The sequence below is a fragment of the Papaver somniferum genome, chromosome 9 (genome assembly GCF_003573695.1).
Source record: "Papaver somniferum cultivar HN1 chromosome 9, ASM357369v1, whole genome shotgun sequence".
Classification (NCBI taxonomy): domain Eukaryota; kingdom Viridiplantae; phylum Streptophyta; class Magnoliopsida; order Ranunculales; family Papaveraceae; genus Papaver; species Papaver somniferum.
This window is the reverse complement of record NC_039366.1, coordinates 110,927,193-110,948,620: the sequence shown is the minus strand read 5'-3', so window position 1 is coordinate 110,948,620 and position 21,428 is coordinate 110,927,193. Positions and strand designations below refer to the sequence as shown.

Genomic DNA, 21,428 nt, shown 5'->3' with positions numbered 1-21,428 from the left:
AGCATTCCTTTGAGCAAGAAGCAGAGAACCAGAGGTATTGATTTCATTTCAATTCTCTTCTTGTCCTTTTAAAGCATTCCTTTGGGCAAGAAGACATAATAGCTAGCAAATCGAAATATTCTTGAAACATTTGGAATCTCGTTGCATGCGTATATAAGCACAGGCTAGTTATGTCTTTGATCATGAAACCAACTACTCTTTTTACTTTTTTTTTTGTTTTATTTCTTTAACTTTTGAGTCTGAACTCTAAAGTACAGACCACATGTAGCATATACTGTACACACCTCCAAAGTCCAAATGCAAAAGAAAAAGATAAATTGACTCCCTGACTTCCCTCTCTCACTCTCTTTTTCTCTAGCTAGTCTCTGACTCTCTTCCTGTTGCATTCCTTGTTGGTTAGTCTTGTAGCAAGTAGCTAAGAGCCTAGGAGTATTATTTGACAACAAAGTTTTGACTGCTTTTGAATCCGAATATGCATTATTGAAATATTGGGGAATGCATTGAACTATTCGAGTGACAACTTGAACATATCAAGTGGATAGTGATAGTATGCGTGTATAAATATTATCGGTAGACGATAACTACAATGCATTGTTATAAGTCATAGACTTAGGGTTGTGAATTTTACTAGATATCCATAAATTTGTATGTTAAAAACCCATAAACAAATAAATAAAAAATCAAATAAATAAATTAAACCAAAAAAAATGAAAAAACGTAGTAACAACGTTATTTAGACCCGTTATAACCGTTTTCACAGCTGTAATTACCGTTACATAGGAAATTCAGATCACAAATTATTTATTTTTCTTATTTAACCGTTATCACACCCGTTATTTTAAAAAAAACGTCAAAAAAATGCGTTTTATTCCTATATAACGCGTTTTTGACCCAAAACATGCTCACACCCGTCAAAACACGTTATAACGGTCACGCCTAGTACCTGTGACCTGGGCCGTGACCCGTTTTTCGAACCTTGCTGTTATCTAATTGAAAAGTTATTAATAACAGTTCTTCTGATTACCGCTGTAGTAACTTATGTGTATAAAGAGATAGATATCGTAGGATCCAGAAATACCAATAACCGCAGAGGAGCGATAACTGCAGAAGAGTTGTCAAGATACTGCTTTGTAAAGTTTTAAAGTGATCGCACGATCCCAGTTTTTTTAACCTAACCTAATTCGCTCCTTCCCTTCCCTTCTTCTCCCATTCTTCCCCACTATCTTTGCTAACTCGATCTAGCCACCGGAGGCATAAGTAACCACCTTCGCTATCACATCCTCCGGACACACTTCTTGAGCACCAAAAATTGGCGTTGAGGGTTTTTGATAGATGATGAGAATTATGGGGTTTGTACAGGGAAATCAAAAATCAAATTAGGGGATTTTAGTCATCGATTTTAGCAATTGACCTTTGATCTAAGTTCTCTCGGGATTTAATTTTGGCTCTTCCTCTTCTTCCTTTTCACCTCCAACGTGAAGTTCATCCTTTTTCACAATCCTGAATATCGGTTTTGCATTTTTAATTCTTGTTTTGCTTGGTGAATTGCTACCTTATTTCAACCTACTTTTAGTTTTCAACTTACTCAAGAGAAGAGCGACAATGGCTACGAACAAGGTGCTAATTTCTATCGAATTTTCAATCAATGTTTCAATTTTGCCTCATGCTTTGATTCTATTGTGATTTGTGGTTTTTGATTAACTTTTGTTTTGTGATATGGTTGTAGGTTGAAAGCGAAGTATATGAATACGGAAAGCAGAATACATCTGGGTCAGTGAGATCTACAATTGGAAATGTGGAGGGTCCTGAGTTAGCTGATTGGGGTGGTCCAGAAGATTCAGAAAATGTGATTTCTTACTGGGTATAAGTTTTCTAATTTTTTTTAGTGAAATTCCGTGATTATGATTTGGGCTTTATCTTACTTTTTATGTTTTGGTTTGTTATCTACTCCCTCCGTTACTTTTTAATAGGCCAGTTTCTTTTTTTGAGAAAATTAAGAAAATTAAGAGAACTAATTATTGAAAGTGGTCCTCTAGACACTTGTCAAAGAAGTGAATTGAAATAGTCCCATGACACTTATCAACAAAAGAAATAAGTGAAATGGTCCACATAACACTTGTCATCAAAAGAAGTTAAAAGAAAAGTGGTCCCAGAAAATTAAAGTAACATTTGACTTTCCCAATTAGGAAACTGGCCTATTTTTTTTATTTATTTATAAAATCTGGCCTATTAAAAAGTAACGGAGGGAGTATATATATATTTCTATTTTTTATGAAGTCTTAGTTTTGCATATCAAGTTCATTGTTATGATGGTTGTAGAATTTCAATTTTGTCATCTACGGTGTGTTGATTGGCGGATCTATGAAATTCGGAATTCAGTGTTTTTAGCATGGAAGTGCTGAGCAGTAAAGTCAGATGACTTGGACCATAGTAGATGAGATATGAAACAACTCTTGGCTTGCAGCATGTTCAGAAGAGAGGAAAGCCACTTGATTAGCACTTTCACTTGAAATTAAAACATGTACTAAATGTGCTCACAGGTAAAACAGAATCATGTTTAACTTAATTCTATTTCTTCATCTTTGCAGGGTAATGTACATCTCGGAGAAGTAGCAACAAAAAAAAAAAACTCATCCAAGAGGTGTTAAGGAGTCACACACTTTCTGCAACCATTGTGGTGACACCATGGGCTTGGAGTGGGTAAGGATTTACATTACAGCACTCTCTATGATTTTCTTTCGTATAATTTTCCTGATGATTATAAGCATAGCTAGATTAAGTACCAACAGTGATAGTATATCTGAGCGAACTTTTTTATTTTGTATCTGCAGACCAACTACTTCAACTAAGCACACCAATTTTTCCATCAGTGTTTCAGTAAACTGTCTTTTAATTCTGGTAAATTGCTTGGCCCTGTCTTGTTGTTTGCAGAGTGCTCTCCTAGTATGACAGCATTCTGCAAACCCTTCGCTAACAGCCCCCTCCGTTGTATTCTTAGATGCATAACTTTTCACTTGTTTGATCCCACTTACGCGCCCTGGGTCTCACCTGAGATCTGCAATACAATTGAAATTTATTTATGTGTATTGAGCCAATTCCATATTTTATATTTATCTGTATTCAGTTTTAGTTAAATTTTTTGATAAGTTTGTGATTTTCTGGATATGCAGTTTTCGTCTTCTACTGGGTATTTTTAGAAATGAATAGTATAGACTAGTCTTCTTTATATGTTTTCAATACTCTAGGGCCTTAGAATTCCATAACTATTTTATGCCTTTAGTATTGGATAAACAGTCTGGAAAGACTATTCATTGAAAGTGTGCAGGGACAATGCAAGGACCCAAACTCGTGCATAGAAGAAACGGAACTACTGTGATGTTAACAAGTTTCCATTAAAGCAATGAAACAGACTTTGTATTGAGTGGCTTTGGTTTCCATGGCTAGTAAGGGTATGGAACGAGAACTCTTAGGTCATTGGATTATAGATGTGGAATACATGAGGTAATTTTTTTTTCTTACTAAGTTTGACTATCCGTTTTTTATTCAATTGTACTGGCGGCGAAGATAATTTAGGAGTTAAAATAAAATGCTTGGTTATGTTCACTTTTAGGACAGTGCGTGGTTACCTGCAAAAACTCCTGCATTTTATCCTTTAATGGCCTAAAGAAGGCTGATGTCATAGACGAGCATGTGCTTGGCTAACGAGGCCACCTACAAGTTCTGCAACTAAATATGCCCTCCTTTGATTTTCTGGCCATAGTTTATACTAGTCTTCCAAGCTTTATCCTATTATATTAGTCGTTTGATAAAAGGTTGTAATGAATGGATCCTGCAGAACTACTTGGAACGTCACATTTGAGCTTCACATTTGAGCTTCACATTAGGATTTCAGCATATTGTTTGACTGCATTTCTTTATTGTCAATGAGGTTTTTGCAAGCCATTGTTTTCATGCCTGATTAATGTATTCGGATTCATTTGTGACTTCACTCGGTAGTTTGTTAATACGAACCCAAATTTAGGTGGGCAGCATATTACCTTACTGACAAGAGAGATACAACAGTTCAATCGGTGTATTGAAAATGTGAAAAATTCACTTGAGGTTTGTGATATTTTCATTTTTTTTATTAGATTCTTTTACTTTTTTATCAGCCCGAAAATCATCATACAGTATGCATCTAAGCCCAATGGTAATCCCTAACTTAAAACATGGGTATTAGCAATTTAGCATCCAATTGTTAAATGATGTTCACCTTGTTCTTATGACTCTATAAGCACTCCCATTTAATTAAAGATCTTGTCTTGTTGCTTTTGAAATATAAGTACGTAAATACGTAATGGTAATTATTTTGTATTCTTTTTGCAGAGGAAGTTCAAGTACTATGATGAAGAAACCCTGGAAGTATGAAGCTGGAAGTATGAAGAGAATGGATAAACCATGTTCAAGCGTTGGTGACTTAATGTTATTGGTGTCTTCGCCCAGATATGATGTCAATCATTTTTTTAAAGTATGGGAAGTGTTTCCAGTTAACTTGTATTTAACTTATTTGATTCAGAATTTCTAGTTCTGTAATACTTAACTAAATCAATTTAAACAATAAATAGTCTTTCAATAATTGATGTCATTCTGATTAGTTATCTCTCTCAGCGTATCGCCAAACAATTGTAATATGGGCTCATTATAAATGAGGGTGGATGATGACATTTTAACATGATATATGGCGACTGTTTTATTTTGGAAATTTCACCAACCATGACAGGTTCGTTAAAAAAATGTTACCTTTGTACAGTTTCGATGATAGTTCTACTAAAAAATGTTATGGTAACTTGTCAACAGTGACAGTATTGAGAAGAAATTGTTACTCTACAGAAACAGAGATTTTGATGACAGTTTTCTATAAAAAACTGATACCATAAGTCGTTAACAATGACCGTTTTAGGAAGAAACTGTTACAGCCACCATTCCGCAAGAGTTTCTTATAGACCTTTCGTAACAGAGCCTTTGGTGACAGTCCAAATATTTTTGAAAACTGTCATATAAGTATTTTGGTGACAGTTTTAAACTGTCATCTAAGCCCATTTTTGTACTAGTGAAATATGACGCTTCAACAAATTCATATCACCCAATTCCTGGATAATGAATGCTCCTAGACGATCGTACTAGTATAGAGCCTTCAATTAATTATTCCTAAATTGTTAGATTCATTAACTGAATCCTAGGAAAATATTCTAGGTTTTTTCATAATATTTTGTTACTTCAATTCATGGTTCTTCCCAGGTTGGCTTTCTGGCTCTTTGGTTTGCAAGAGGCCGGTCCCTTTGGCGACGCAAGCATATTACCTTTGGCGACGCGAGCATATTACCTTGACCGACCAAGGTTGGCTCTTTGGCTTGTAAGAGGCCGGTCCCACATACTTTCATCATTTGACCTAATTTATTTACATTAGGTTCAAATGCTTCCAAACAATTTTGGAATTTCATAAAATGATCGTCAGTCGATCCCGTGACCAACCAGGGCCGGTTTTCATGACCCCTTGGTCGGTCCTTCATCTCTTCATAATTTATTAGGTTTTATCACCTAAGGTTCAGACGAACATTGTTTGAATAAATGATTAAACCAGCATTTAATCATCTCTTCACCAACTGGTCTTAAGAGACTTTGGTATTTTGTTCACTCAAGCATCTGGGCGCTACATGGTCGATCCATCATCCCATGTAGCCGGTCCCTCCTTCCGTGGTTGATTTTCAATAAATCATCAATTGATCAAATTAGGGTTTCGAGTCCAAGGTTCATAATTCCAGATTCAAACGCTAATAATTTTACGTTGATCCCATGATCAACATTTTATTAATTATACTCAGTTCAGTTGCCAGTATTTTAATTTAATATTTTATTTGGTCATGCTACCAATAATTCATCAAACGAGCAACACTTGCTCAAATGAGCAATATTTGCTCAGACTAAGGAATATTGGTTCAACTATCAATATTCAACGATCAATGAGCAATATTTTCTCACCTTAACTATCAACATTTATTCGACAATTATACTTCTGTCTCAACAGACACGTTCAATTCATGAGTCCCAGAACATTTGTTTGACTCAGCGATACAAGAACTCATCGTCCCATGAAATCAGCAACTAACTAACTAAATACACGTCTGCCTTGCAGACTCCACAATCACGAGACATCAATCGTGTTACATGGGGGGATATTAACTAGGGTTTTGGTCTGGTGGTCTATGGCACGTGTGTTCATACACACGATGAGAATGTGAGCAAGTCGTGCAATCAGTTGAAGGAGTTAGCAAAGTAGTGGGTATAAAATCAACCAAGTCTCCGCACGATGAGCAACTGGTTTTAACACGATTTCCACTTCCCTACTCTTTGACTCCAGCAACTGTCACACTTCATGGGATCAAGGTGTTATAATTCTAGCAATATAAATAAGTCTCTGAATCATGATTGAACGACAAGACAATCTTTCATCAAACAGACAACAAGAGGTTAACATCTCAACGTCTGAGAAATTACTCTCAACAGAGCAAATTCAATCAATCAGAAATTATCTTATCTCTTCACGCAGAATACACAACACACTTACAATCTTCGATCACCATTGATCTCACACATTTCTCAGCTTCCCTCCTACAGATCGACCCATCCCTGTTGTGACCGAATTGACTCTGTAACGGCCATTGTCTTAGTTTAGTCCGGAGTCATACAAATTGATCTCTCGAATTCAAAGCACTCCCTTTTTGCAGTGCATCTGTGTGAGGTTTGACAGTTCGCTCGGTTCAAGGAGTTTCCTCCGCACGGTCGTCTCCTCAATTCCGTAAAAACTAGCAAATCATTTTCCCCCATCTACAAGCCTATCAAGATATTCTTGTTATTTCTAGAGGTATACCTCACCATCAAGAGATAAGCTTTCTAGTTTCTTTTCAAGCCCTGAGAACACTTCAAGGGATTTTAAACCTGGAGGAGGTTTAGACATAATTTCTTCTACAGATTTTATTAAATCATTCATGGAAGAGAATTCTGAAATCCCTGGATCTGGTGGTGCATTTATTGAGATAGCACTACTGTCCATAGAGTCAGATCGCTTACAAACACAGACTTATAAGGTCTTTAATGTGTTTGCCTGCTCTGTTACCAAATGAAAAAGCGGGGGTACAACAACTCCACCCAATATTTCGATTACCAATCTGTATGGACAAAATCTAATATACTTTCAAGAGAATCAACTAGGATCAATCTTAATAAAGTATATCAAAGAGTTATATCTCTCTTTCTCGATTCAATTCTTACTCAAGCAAATAGTAATCTGCGAGTCTAATTGAATACTTTCTAGAGAATCATCTAGACAGTCAGACTCAATCTAGAGAAAAGTATATCGAGAAGGTAATATCTCTCTCTTGATTTGATTTTACCCAAGCAAATAGAAATCTGCGAGTCTTTATCAAATACAAGAATAATAAACTTGGATGGTACTAAAGACCAATATCCAAGGATCAATCAATTTTTAATGAACAACCAAAGTTTGGATTTTACAATTGATCGATACAAACGCATAACCTGTGATATTTTAATTATATAACAAAATATAATGCGGAATAGAAATAACACAGACACCAGAATTTTGTTAACGAGGAAACCGAAAATGCAGAAAAACCCCGGGACCTAGTCCAGATTGAACACACACTGTATTAATCCGCTACAGACACTAGCCTACTACAAACTAACTTCGGTCTGGAATGTAGTTGAACCCGAATCAATCTCACACTGATTCAAGGTACAGTTGCGCTCCTTACGTCTCTGATCCCAGCAGGATATTACGCACTTGATTCCCTTAGCTGATCTCACCCACAACTAAGAGTTGCTATGACCCAAAGTCGAAGACTTTAATAAAAAAAATCTGTATCACACAGAAAAGTCTACATAATAGATAAATCTGTCTCACACAGATAGACCTATAAGTTTTGGTTCCGTCTTTTGATAAATCAAGGTGAACAAGAACTAATTGATAACCCGGACTTATATTCCCGAAGAACATCCTAGTATTATCAATCACCTCGCAATAATCTTAATCAACACGGTGAAAGAAGATATTGTGGAATCACAAACGATGAGACGAAGATGTTTGTGATTACTTTTCTATCTTGCCTATCGGAGATAAAGATCTCAAGCCAATCGTTACGATTGTACTCAACACGATAGAATCAGCAAGATCAGATCACACAACTACGAGAAAGTAGTATCGTTCTGGCTTCACAATCCCAATGAAGTCTTTAAGTCGTTAACCTGGTTTGAGAAGAAAACCTAAGGTTAAAGGAGAATCGACTCTAGCTAATACAACTAGTATCACACGGAAGGTGTGGGGATTAGGTTTCCAAGTTGCTATAGTTCTCCCTTATATAGTCTTTCAAATCAGGGTTTGCAATCAATGTTAGCTTGGTAACAAAGCATTCAATATTCACGGTTAGATGAAAACCTGATTAGATTCAAGCTAATATCTTTCAACTGTTAGATCGAAAACTTAGCTTGTCACACACAAATGAAATGTACTATTTCGGGTTTATGTAACCATACCCAAACATGAACATTTGTTGGTTCAACAATAGTTAACCAATGGTTATCCATATGAGCACTTTCATATCAACCATGTTCTTCTTCACCATAACTAGTTCAAATGACTCAAATGAACTAGTTAGAGAGTTGTTTAATTGCAAGGAAATAAAATCGAAGAAAAAACGATTTGATTCACTTGAATCGGTTCATGAACTATATAGCCACGGTTTGCATTTAGCACTCCTTAGTTAATATGAATAAGTTCACAAACAATCGTTTTTAGATATAACCAACTCAAGCTCGCAAACTTAGTTCGCGGACTTAAGTTCCCGGAAGGAGTTCACAAACTCCATCAGATATTCTCGGGTCGAGAACTTCCGCCAGTTCGCGGACTGGGTTCGCGGACTGAGTTCGCGGACTTCTCGCACGCCACTATTCCGGTTCTCTTGATCAACAAAGTTCGCAAACTTCGGTTCAAGGAAAAAGGACTTATACATATATGTGTTGCCACACAATGCTTATATCCACCATTGGTTATATAATGTAAACTCTCATTTCAATCATTGAAACATTCTCAGAGGACGTTATATAGTTGTTATTCACAAACCATTTTTCGTCAGAAAATTTTTCAAAGTGATTGAAACATAACATGGCTTTCGTCACTAGGTAAAGATGAACTTGGCCAAAGCAAAAGCTTACCAACACATATTTCGAGAAATAGATAGGCGAGATAAACTCGGCTCGAAATATCAAATGTGTATAATCAAAGTCTATATAGCAAAACGACTTTTGTCTCAGAATAGGAGATAGAGTAGATAGACTTTTGAGTGACATATAAGTTCAAGTCTCCACATAACGTTTAGTCGATGAAGATCCACCAGTTCCTTGAGTAGTCCTTCGTCTTGTATGATGATTTCCATGGAGTTCTTGAGCTCAACTACACTTTCTATCATAGTCCAAGACTTAGCTATAGTAGACTAGAAATCAAGACTTATAGTTTTGATCACTAACATTGACAAACATGCTTGAGATAGCAACGCATGCGAGTTCGACCGAGCAATGCTCTAACAGTGACTAGTTAAGAGTTTGTCAATCCCAAACTCAGGAGAATTTTTCGGTTCGAAAACTTCCGCCAGTATGCGTACGGGTACGCATACTTAACCTGTCTCCTTCACCAATTTCGTATACACAAATATGCATACACTTGGCTCCCGATTTATGGATTTATACACTAATGTGCGAACACACTATATATGCTTATATCCAAAGAAGGTTACATGATTCTAAACTCTTTATTTCAATCATTGAAACATTCTTCTATAATGACAATAGCCGTTTTCACACACTATCAGCATCAAAGTAATTTTCAAGATATTGAAATAATCATTATCGAAACATTCCAAGTCTTACACCAAATGATTGTATCACACAAACCATGTAAGATGTTACTCGGCAATTTTCTCATGAGATGAACTTGGTCGAAGCGAAAGCTTACCAACACATATTTCGAGAAATATGTAAGCGAGATATACTCAGCTCAAAATCTCAAATGTGTATAGAGAAAACTATATCGTAACACGACTTATGTCTCAATATAGGAGATAGAGTAGAAATAGACTTTCCAAGTGATAGATGAGTTTAAATATCCACATACCTTTTGTCGATGAAGTTCCACAAGCTCTCCTTAGTAGTTCTTCGTCTTCAAGATATAAGCGTCGTGAAGTCTAAGCTCAACTACACAAACTATGTCCTAGTCCGAGACATCTATAAATAGGATAGAAATCAAAACTTATAGTTTTGATCACTAACATTGACGAACATGCTTGAGATAGCAACGCATGCGAGTTCGACCGATCAGTGCTCTAACAATCTCCCCCTTTATCAATTTTAGTGACAAAACTATCAATACATATGAATTACAAAATAAATAAAAATTGTAGCTTCTCATCCAAATGCTTAATCTCCTTGGCATCTTCAACGCGACTCGAAATCTTCGTCACTTCCAAGTACTCCATGATCCTAAAGGTTGTAAGTCCAACATCATAGTTGTTGAAGATCCGTAGCGATAACAATGAGAAAACAAATGCTCTCAATCATTATTATACAGTGTCATGGTATTATTACACAACATCAAAGTTCAATTGTATCACAACTTTTTCAACAATACTATGGTGATATGTATCACCCCCCTTAGCCAATACTTCATCTCGATATGAAAACCACTCCCCCCTTACATAATGATCCGTAAACCATATGTACTTGTAGTATCACACTACACATTAATTCTCCTCCTTTTGTCAATGTAAATTGTAAAAGGTACGAAAACTAGTGGGATCCTCATGAAATTTTCATAGAGATACTTCATGACAAAAATAGAATACCATATCAACTTATTTAGATGCCGTCATAAAGCCGAAGCTAAATGCATTCATCAAGGAGTTTATAAAGATACAAGATAACCCCTATAATATTCCACAGCCGCACTCCCCACAAATATTTGGCAATTAAGCACAAGTTCAAAAAGAACTCTCCCCCATAAAATGTCATTCCCGAAGGAACAACAAAGGCGACCTTACTTTCACTAGAAAAGAAGGATTTCTTTGGACATAACCAAATCTCATGAAAACATGAATTTGAGTCCAAAGTATTCAATTGAATTATTCATAAAAGAATTCATGATTAATCCAATCGAAATGCACAACTAAATTAACTCCAAGAAAACCCATGATTAATTCAATTGGAATTACACAACTAAATTAACCACAAAAAGTGATCAATTCAATTGGTCATGCTCGTCATAAGAGAACTTACGGAGCAACAACTAAACTGACCAAATGATCAATTCAATTGGTCATGCTCAAACATAAGAAAACTTATGGAGCAACATAGTATATGCACAAAAATGTGGATCGGAGATCGACCAATACTGCGGAATAAACAAGGATTCATTCTATTTTCCATCACTATTTGCACAATGACACATAATAGACTTAATCCTTGTAAACAAAAGTTTTATCCTTTCTTCCATCAAAACAATGACATAAAAGGCTTTAACTTTTGTAATGTCAAAAGTTCATTCTATCTTCTATCAATACTTTCATACCGACACAATAGAGATAACTTTTGACCAAGTATGGGACAATCACAGGTTCACGGACATAAACAACATATCCCATAACAATTTGCAATATATAAAATCATAAAGATCAAAATTGCAAAAATCATCTTCCAAATAACTTAGAATTTAAATAAATAAATCTAAAAACATTGAAGATGAAAATCGTTGGACGTAGTTATGTGTACTCACAATGATGGCTATTCCAACCCCTAGTTATTCTTCTAAACACATAAAAAGAAGATTTATTAGACAATATAAATCAAAACAAACTCGGAAATAAAAAGTAAACACGAGCCATTGATCGAATTTTATATAGTGGTAAATAGGTTATCGTACTCATACTTGATGAGATTGATTTTAAGAATTAATAAACTAAAATAAAAGAAAAATATATACAAAATATTGTCACGGGATGAAGAGAGTTACTAGGACTAGGATTTCGTCGAATTCATAACATAGAGTTCAATTTATTATTCTCAACAAATAAAGCTCAATAAATAAAATTAACATGGACTCTGATTTTTCCAAGGTAGATTCTGATGTATCAAAACATTTAAGCTAAGCATACCTCATCAAATTAAATGATAACCAATTAATTAAAATCATATTTCAATTAAAATTAATGCAAAAGTCTTAAAAAAAAATTAAATAATTTTACCCATGTATGAAATTCGTCTTCCTCCGTCGTCCCAGAGATGGGTTCTAGCTTCGCATGGTAGAAAAACACTCAAAGGAGTTTTTCATTGCTCAAAAAGGTGTTTGCAAGGAGAAAAAGTATAAAGCAGTGTGCTTGTAATAGTTATAATTGTTACAGAATCCACGGTTACAGAGAAACACTAACAGACTGTTACGAATTCGAAACCATTGTTACGAAAATTGTTGCAAAGCTATTGAATTTAAAACTATAGGTAACGGTTTCTGCGACTGTTTTTAACTGTTGTTTTGTGTTCGTCTTCTTCTTCTTCAATGTAAGCAGCAGAGACAAGCTCTGCAACTCCCGATTCTCTGCTCTATTCTCACCCCTAACTCCCGATAGCTGCTTTATTACTCCACCACACCTTATATACTCCTTCATGCCCTGAAATCATGCTTCATAACTCCATATATTCTTTCATTACTCGATAGTATTATTCACTGCCAGTCACGGATTTTCTTCTCTGATTTATCAACCCACGCATTATTCCTTAGCTGTCATGCTACAAACACGTTCCAAAAGTCACCAAAACCCCAGTTTCCACCCGCAAACCTCCAATTACAGCACACACTTCCCGGAAATAAACCAGAGAAGATATATCCTCCCTGTTTTGCTCAAATATGATTCTCCAACCCGAATTCTTCGAATTTGATGCAATTACTTGTCCTGTTTAGCTGCAACAGGCCCAGACCAACTGATTGTAGCGTTTTAATCTCACTAGAATTCGTCCCAAACCAGAATAGAAATATCGGGTTTTCAAAATATACATAACTCCCTGATTTACTCAATCGGAATCTCCATCCAATTCTAATACAAACCATTGAGCTTACCGCGCCTGTTTGGTCCTAAGGAATAATCCCAGACAAAATCAGCCCTTTAGTCTCATTCAATCTCCTCCAAAATGTTAACCCTAATTTCAGCCCAATATTCCCGCCAAAAATCAGATTCAAATGGGGAAGATGATGGTCGCCCCTTAACAGAGATGGGGTGCGAATAACTGTGGGGTGTAAATAATAAAGAAGGTGCCCCTTATAAATTGAGGTGCCCCTTAACCAACAGTGAGAGTCCGAATAACACGTATCCTCGGGTGCCTAAATCAACTTTTCGAGCCGAATTTTCCACACATGTTTATTTCCCAAAAATACCTACAAATACATAAAAACACAATATTAGTACAAAAATCGAGTTCTAACAATACAAACATCGAGGACAATTCAGACACAAAAATGTGTCTATCAAATACCCCCAAACTTATTATTTGCTAGTCCTCGAGCAAATCTAAAACAGAAAATAAAATCCTAACTCACTGTCGCAGGCATCGCGGTTGCACTTAGCATGTGCAACAATCCTTTAGACCCCTAGGTGGCCCTTGTGGCCGAGTTATAGTCTCGGGAGGGTTTACCGGAGGTGTACCCACAAAACCTTTACTCCAGACCCTAGCTATCTAAGCAGAACCTTGGAATAGCACTAAAGAACCTCATTGGTTGGCATACTCTCATTGGCTACAGGAGGAAGTACCCTGATGCGAAATTCCAATTGTTGTACACGAGTTTGCACTCAAGCATACTAAAATTCATATATAAGTGACAGAGCTCTACTCAGATAGTCGCACTATGGACATCATATTAGGAGTGAACAAATCACATGAATAGATTAAGAAGATGAAAATAGAGAAAATGTAGATGGATTTAAGGTGAACGGTGTTTCCCATATCTGTCTGAAGTCCTCTGCCAAGATGAGCCTATCCTAATGGACTGAGATACCGGTCTGACTAATATCATCACAACTGGCATATACAAGGGGACCAGCGGTCGATAATCCTAACTCTAGGTCGACACAACTGGCATATACAAGGGAACCAGCGGTCGAGTTTATTGAATTTATTTTGGATGGTTTGATGGTCTGGTCTCAATTTCTTTCTTCTTATTCTTTTCTTTTTCAAATTTTTTTTTGGGTATCTCAATCACTCTATTTCACCCTAGCAATGGTAACAACTTGAATCGTGTGCCCCACCAAATCACTTAAAAGAAAGAAAAAAAAATGAAAACAGAAGGTGAAAAGGACTCAACGAGATATGGCGAAACTACCATGTTATTTCTAACACCTGAGCTCTGTGCTTTTATGAATAAACTCTATAGATGTTTCCATCTAATCAGATTGGTTCCTCAACTCCTATAACCAAGATGCTTCCATCCACTTAGATTGGTTAGTGTTATCCTTAATAGGCATAAGTTTCTAGGTTCTGGAGTTTATTTATTTATACTACAACTTAAAAGTTTCTCCCATACCCCCAAACTTAAATCTAACATTGTCCTCAATGTTCTAAAGATGAAATAAAAAGCATGAACAATGAGAAATTGTTACCACTTGAAGAAAAGAGTAAGGAAAGATATTATCGTGTTGCATGAGCATGGGTTACCTCCCAAAAAGTGATAAGTTTAAAGTCTTCAGCCAGACTAAGAAAGGATTAGTCACCTTATAGAATCATAAATTAATAGCCGGAATAACTGCGGATCACCAAAACCAAATAGGGCTATCACAAGTAAAAGGAATCTGCAACATGCCAAGAAATTTAACGAATAAATCACACCCTTGTCTAGTTTCCTGTTTAAGACAACTACATCTAGCTGTGGTTCAGGTTCAGGTTCTATAGCTGGGTCTAGATAAAATATTTTCATGGACTGCATTTCCTAGTAGCTAAGATCCGATTCAGGTATTAGAGTCTGGAAAAACTCAAGTAAAAACTTAGAAGCACATAATAATAACCTAAATAGTTGCGGATCCTTAAAGTCAATCATTTTTGACTCACACAATTGACCACGATGAAAGTGGTGGTCTTCCTTAAACAAATTGTCAACCCTAATCTCTTAAAGTAATTAGGTTTAGTCTCGAAACTTAATATCTGACACATTTGAATTTCATAAGTTCCCACAATTGGAGAAAAAGTTTTTGGTGGGAAAACAAAGTCAATCGAGGTATCGTAGCGTAGGTTAACCACATCAACCAGAGGATGGGTTTCTAATAACTGAACTTTCTTATGGACACAACTAGGTTCAGGAAAAGTGTATGAAGATAATCTTGTAAAATGGTTGAGGCACATATGTCAAGTCCCAAGTGAGGGACCTTTCTAAGAGTTAAAGCACATGGAGAATGATAATCACCCCCAAACTTAGAGTTTTCAGTGTCTCTAGAAAGACTAGTCACAACTTCCCTAATTTCTAGGTCATCAGATTCCTGGAAATAGTCAATTGATTCTTCTAAGTCAGGTTCATCCTCACTCATCTCTACGAGTTCACTTTCTTTGTCTAAGACTATTGTTTCTAAATCGCTAGACTCAAAATAAACCCGTTCCTCTAAACCATCATTGGCTTCGTAAAAAGGAAATACTACATCGTCTAAAACAGGGAAATTTCTAATCAAATACTCGTAATTTTGAATAGGTGAATAATTATTAAAATTATTTGTATTTGTGCTAGAAATAACATTATCATTATAAAGCTCAATGGGAGTAACAAATTCCTGGTCACTATGCCTACATATTTCAGATTCCTCATCAACACTATCCTCTTCATAATCATAACAAGAAAATGGTTGAACCTTATCTAAACAAGAAGTGTTACCAATTCTAACATCGTCATCTTGATTATGTGAATAACTATCTTCATTCTCAAGGGTAATATTGGAAACACCATATTGGAAATTAAGATTATTTCGAGCAGTTCTTTTCTGGGCCTCTAACAAAATTTTCTGAGTCGACTCACATGACTTCCTGATTTTATCTAGGAAATTGGGTTCACAAGTTTCATTGCTTTCGTCCATAACTAAGTTATTTATTTCTGCTAACCTTCGTGTCGACTCAGCTAACTTACGTGTTGACTCTAGTAAAGAGGAATTATCAGAATTTTGCTCGTATGACCGATGGGTGTGTGGATAGTAATTGGGCTCAATATGGTATGAGCCATAACCTTCAAAAGGTTGATGTTCCCAACCACTATTCACACTATGGTCAAAGTAATGTCCATTTTGAAAATCAGACGGATATTCGTTGTATTGGCTATTGTAATACCAGTTCGACATTCTCAACACAAAATAAACCCATTGACAGGTGATTCGTGGGTGGATAGAATCTTACCTCCCGTACCAGACGGGCGATGAACCGTTGAAGTCGACTCAGGCCTCCGACTCATATGTCAGTGTATGAACCTGAGGGGCCGAGAGAGTATCGTAATTGTCGTCCTTCCCTTCAGCAGTTTTATTTTAATTAACCCTTCCTTAGGGTTTTAAAAATAATGTCCAAAAGAATGTCCCAAAAATAAAGTCCAAAAAGTCCAAAAAATAAAAAGAAAAATTGCAAAAATAAAATCCTATTTACAGTCTCTAAATATAAAATAAAATAAAATAATTATATACAAAATATTCTTCTTCACTCCTTTTGGACTCCTCTTTTCCTTCCTTCTTTGGCTTCGCTTTTCCTTTTAGCATTTTCTCTCTTTTTCTTTAGCTTAGTTCCAAATCTGAAAGCAAACGAGAAATACCAAAATGCGTAAAAAAGAACAAAAATAATAAAAATAAAACCTAAAAACAAATCTATACAAAAGTCTGCGTCGGCGGCGCTAAAAAATTGATCGAATTTTATATAGTGATAAATAGGTTATCGTTCACTCGGACTTGATGAGATTGATTTTAAGAATTAATAAAATAAAAGAAAAGAAAAATATATACAAAATATTGTCACATGATGAAGAGAGTTACTAGGACTAGGATTTCGTCGAATTCATAACATAGGGTTCAATTTATTATTCTCAACAAATAAAGCTCAATAAACAAAATTAGCATGGACTCTGATTTTGCCAAGGTAGATTCTCAAAAGATTGGTTGTAAATCCTAAGCATGATGTATCAAAACATTTAAGCTAAGCATACCTCATCAAATTAAATGACAACCAATTAATTCAAATCATATTTCAATTAAAATTAATGCAAAAGTCTTAAAAAGAATTAAATAATTTTACCCATATGTGAAATTCGTCTTCCTCCATCGTCCCAGAGATGGGTTCTAGCTCCGCATGGTAGAAACACACAAAGGAATTTTTCATTGCTCAAAAAGGTGTTTGCATGGAGAAAAAGTATAAAGCAGTGTGAAAAGGCGAGGGTACCCAAATATACCTCAATCTAAAAACTTTTGCTACGCCTCCAACTTATAAATAAGTCACGTACTTGGAACAATTCCTTTGGTTTATATTCCAAACAGTAAAGGAACAACAAATCTGTTTGGTACCAACTCTCTTCAACCAAGTGATATGAGTCGGACAAAGGCTCTTCCGTTTATCTTAACATAAACTCCTTCGTTAGGTCCTTAGATCTATCTTATGTTCAATTACCAAAGTAATCGTTTAAGATTAAGCCAACAACACTCTTAATCCAAAGAATTGTATTGATGCCAATCTACTCAATTAATAAATCCAATATATCACAAGGATAAACTGATTATTAATTGGATCCTCTTTTACCGAAACAAGTATTGTACACACCAAAGATTATAAACCCAAGTCAGATCTTCAATATCTTCTTTGTCTTCAAATCTTCTTAAATCTTCAATAAAAACCAGCACGCAATCACTTGAATCTCTTGTGATCAATCACGCACAAAATGGAGTCTGTTAACAATGGATTATCACAAGATCGTCTTTAGAACTAACACCAGTCTAAAGATCCATGTCGAAACACTGAACTAGTTTGAGTGAATCTTATATCAGAAGAGAAGATTCTCAAGCATAAACAAACTAGGTGCAATCAGATTTCAACCACCGTTAGTGAATCAAATCAATCGAAAACAAAAGATAAACCACAATTATCTAGTTTCCCACCAACGGTACACGCTAGAGCTTCTCAATCCCAAAGAAGACTTTAAACTGAGCGGCCGTAAGAGATTTCTCCTAATTAGGTTACTCTCCTCTCCGAATAGGCGGCTACACCAGTAACAACAACAAAAGAGGAAGTTTTTTGTTACGAAGGATTAGTTTGCTAGAAAGGCAAACTTCAAGTATTTATAGACAAGGAAGTTTGGATACCAAGGAATTTCAAAACCGAAAATATTCTCAAGATATTCATTAAACCACAAATTCGGTTTCAATAATTCCTGAAAATGCTCTGTCCAAAAATAATGGTCGAAATCTCTTGGAAAATCTAATTAGTAAATGCACATTACTAATTCTTATATTTCCCTACAAAATGAAATTAATAACCTTAATTAAAATATTCTTAACTTACTTATGTTTTGATCCTGGGATTCTCTTCCCTTGGCTATTAAGGAATAACTTTGAACAATTAAAGAAATAAACATTCATAGCACGTGTTCAAAGTATGTCGACATCCTTACTTTGTAAGTTCTCTTTCACACTTACAACCTTGAAACCGATTTGCCACACTTCCAAACAAGTTTAGAATTGGTTCATCTGACTTTCAAGAACTATGTGATTGATCAAACAAACATTCAATCACAATCATGGGTTTAACGGTTCAACCAAAACAAGTTTCGGTTCTACCTTCTATGTGAGTACTGTGCATAGTCACACTAGCTTTCCAAAATTCGGTTGACTAGGTACTAGGGTTTGTTCCCCACATATATACGGTATCTAACTTATATGTGTTTCACATGTCCATAGGATCGGTTCCCTTTTGGCTAAAAACGTGTTGCACATGTCCATATGATCGGTTCCCCTTTCTGCTATAAACCTTGTTTCACCCCATACAAGGATAGGTTCTCCTTTGTGATGTACTTCACCTCTGACTAGGATCGGTTCCCCTTTCCCATATTTGGTCAGACATAAAATCACAAACCCGATCATACCATCTTATGTGATTACTTAAGATCGGTTTCACTAATAAAAGTCATAGCAATACATAAGTCAGGCCTTTGTGAATAGTTCTACCAAGAACACAAACAAGTTGTGAGCGGTTATACTCAATCACACATATTGGTTGTTCATAAGATATGCAATGGATAACAAAACCAATAACACCTGGCAATTTCCTTTTCGGTTCACAAACAAGTTTATGAACTTACTTCCTTAGAACACATGTAGAACATTGTTCCCTAGGATGAAATCCTCACCTCATACCCATACATAATCATAATAGCATTCAAATGATTATGGCGATGTCTTATCTACAAAGTTTAATGGTTAAGCAATAAACCTCGTATTGTATTCCTTAATACTATGTCTATCTAGAGTTCAAATATGCTTCGCAATTTTGTTTTCAATATGCACGACTTGAAAGATATGTTAGGGAATGAAACAGTTCAAGTCAAATATCACTAACCTCAAGTGGAAGGATGATTGTTGTCGTTGTAGCTCCTTGCTTCTTCACATCTTCAAGACTTCGCAATACTTGTAATGTGTCATATCCTAATACTTTCAAGCTAACCTATACAAAGTTGACTCTAGTACATAATCAAGCGATTCTTAACATGAGTTTTGATTCACTAAAATATGACAACCAAACTTGACATACCAACGCTTGGTGGGTTCAACCGGGCCATGCTCTAACAATCTTCCCCTTTGTCAATTTTAGTGACAAAACTCTTACATCATATGGATAAACAAATTACAAGAATTCATTACACATACACTTGATTCCCGAATTCAACGGCACGGTAAACTGCTTACATTCAATCCTTGAAAATGCCGCTGTTGACATTATAATAACAAATAAAAAGAGTATTAGCTTTGTTAAACCGCACGTCTTTGTTATACCACTTCATATGACATGTTACTCCCCCTTAGTCTGTGCTTTCACTCTTTCGTTTAGATAAAACGTTTAAGCACCAATGTTCTTTTCCTTAGCGATACCAATCAATTGTTTACTCCGTATATTTCTCCCCCTTTTTGTCACAAAATGACAAAGAAACGAAAAAATAAAGGACAACACGAAAAAAATCTTACAAGTCTCAAAATAGACTTGCAACCTGTAGAGTTAAGCACGAGGGTTCCACATATCATGTTCTGATAACCAATATCAAAACCGAAACTACAAGTAGTCTTATTTTGATATGTTACCAAGGAAACAATTGCCCGAAACAATTTTTCCATTATAGTTTAGCAAACCAAAAACAACTAAGCACCTTAGTCCCTTTGCTAAACCGATTGTTCAAAAACAATCGCTTAATTCGATAAGACCAAAATAAAGATAACTCTATTTTTCTCATCAGGTTCTAATTATCCATAAACTTAGACCTTTCAATTTTAAACAAGACAAGTACTAGGTTAGTTAACTAGCATTTCTTGTTAAGGCATTCGATTAGACTTGAATAATCGAAACCTCACTTCGGTAAGTCTAACTAAGATCAGAATTAACTTAGTTTCTCTTATCCGGAATCGAATTGGACTAGACAACTCATCCCGTACACCTTTTATTTCGTTAAGCCATAAATAATTCGTACGAACCAACATAAATCAACTTGCATAATTATTCACCTCAACCGGAAGCAATTGAAACAACATAAGCATTAAAACACCGTAATTTCACCGAAATTTTGTAAGCCTAAACAATTGATACCACACAATAAAGCAAGATAACAATAGTTTTTCTTAACCGGAACCAATTGAATCACACACATCCACACGCACATCATGGAATAAACATCAATTGAACCGAAATTTTGTTAAGCAAAAGCAATAAATATATATGATATAAACTCAGACTTTTCTTAAACAGGAAAACAATTAACTAACAAGATTGTTACCTCAAATTTCACATCCACTTCTCCCATATGATTGCATCTTCGTCCACGGAGAATTGATATCGAAATATCATCATGTTGTCATCCTTATGCAAAAACAAAAGAATAACAACAACCAACCTTTACCAGAGAAAGGTTGAAAATCGGTTTTAATAATTGCAAGCAAAAGTTGAAAACCGTCGAAACACATATGCTTTTATGCTAAATCAGAACTGATTCAACATATTGTGACTTTTTCACATATTGTTTCTACCAGAACCCCTCATGATTCTTCGATAAAGCCTACCAACATGGGCTAGAACTTAAT

At 35.6% G+C, this 21,428-nt stretch overlaps 1 long non-coding RNA gene across 6 annotated transcripts; it reads left to right on the top strand.

Annotated features, from left to right (window-relative positions):
* The first annotated feature begins 1,067 nt into the window (after positions 1-1,067).
* On the top strand, positions 1,068-4,616 carry LOC113313845. 6 transcript variants are annotated; one of them, XR_003342073.1, is made up of 5 exons: positions 1,068-1,617; positions 1,727-2,700; positions 2,832-3,501; positions 4,022-4,101; positions 4,366-4,616. It is a non-coding gene; the product is annotated as an uncharacterized LOC113313845 (long non-coding RNA). The 6 variants fall into 6 exon arrangements; XR_003342072.1 differs by having other exon boundaries at positions 3,997-4,101; XR_003342074.1 differs by lacking the exon at positions 4,022-4,101 and having other exon boundaries at positions 1,069-1,617; positions 1,727-1,861; positions 2,589-2,700.
* The last annotated feature ends 16,812 nt before the right edge of the window (positions 4,617-21,428 follow it).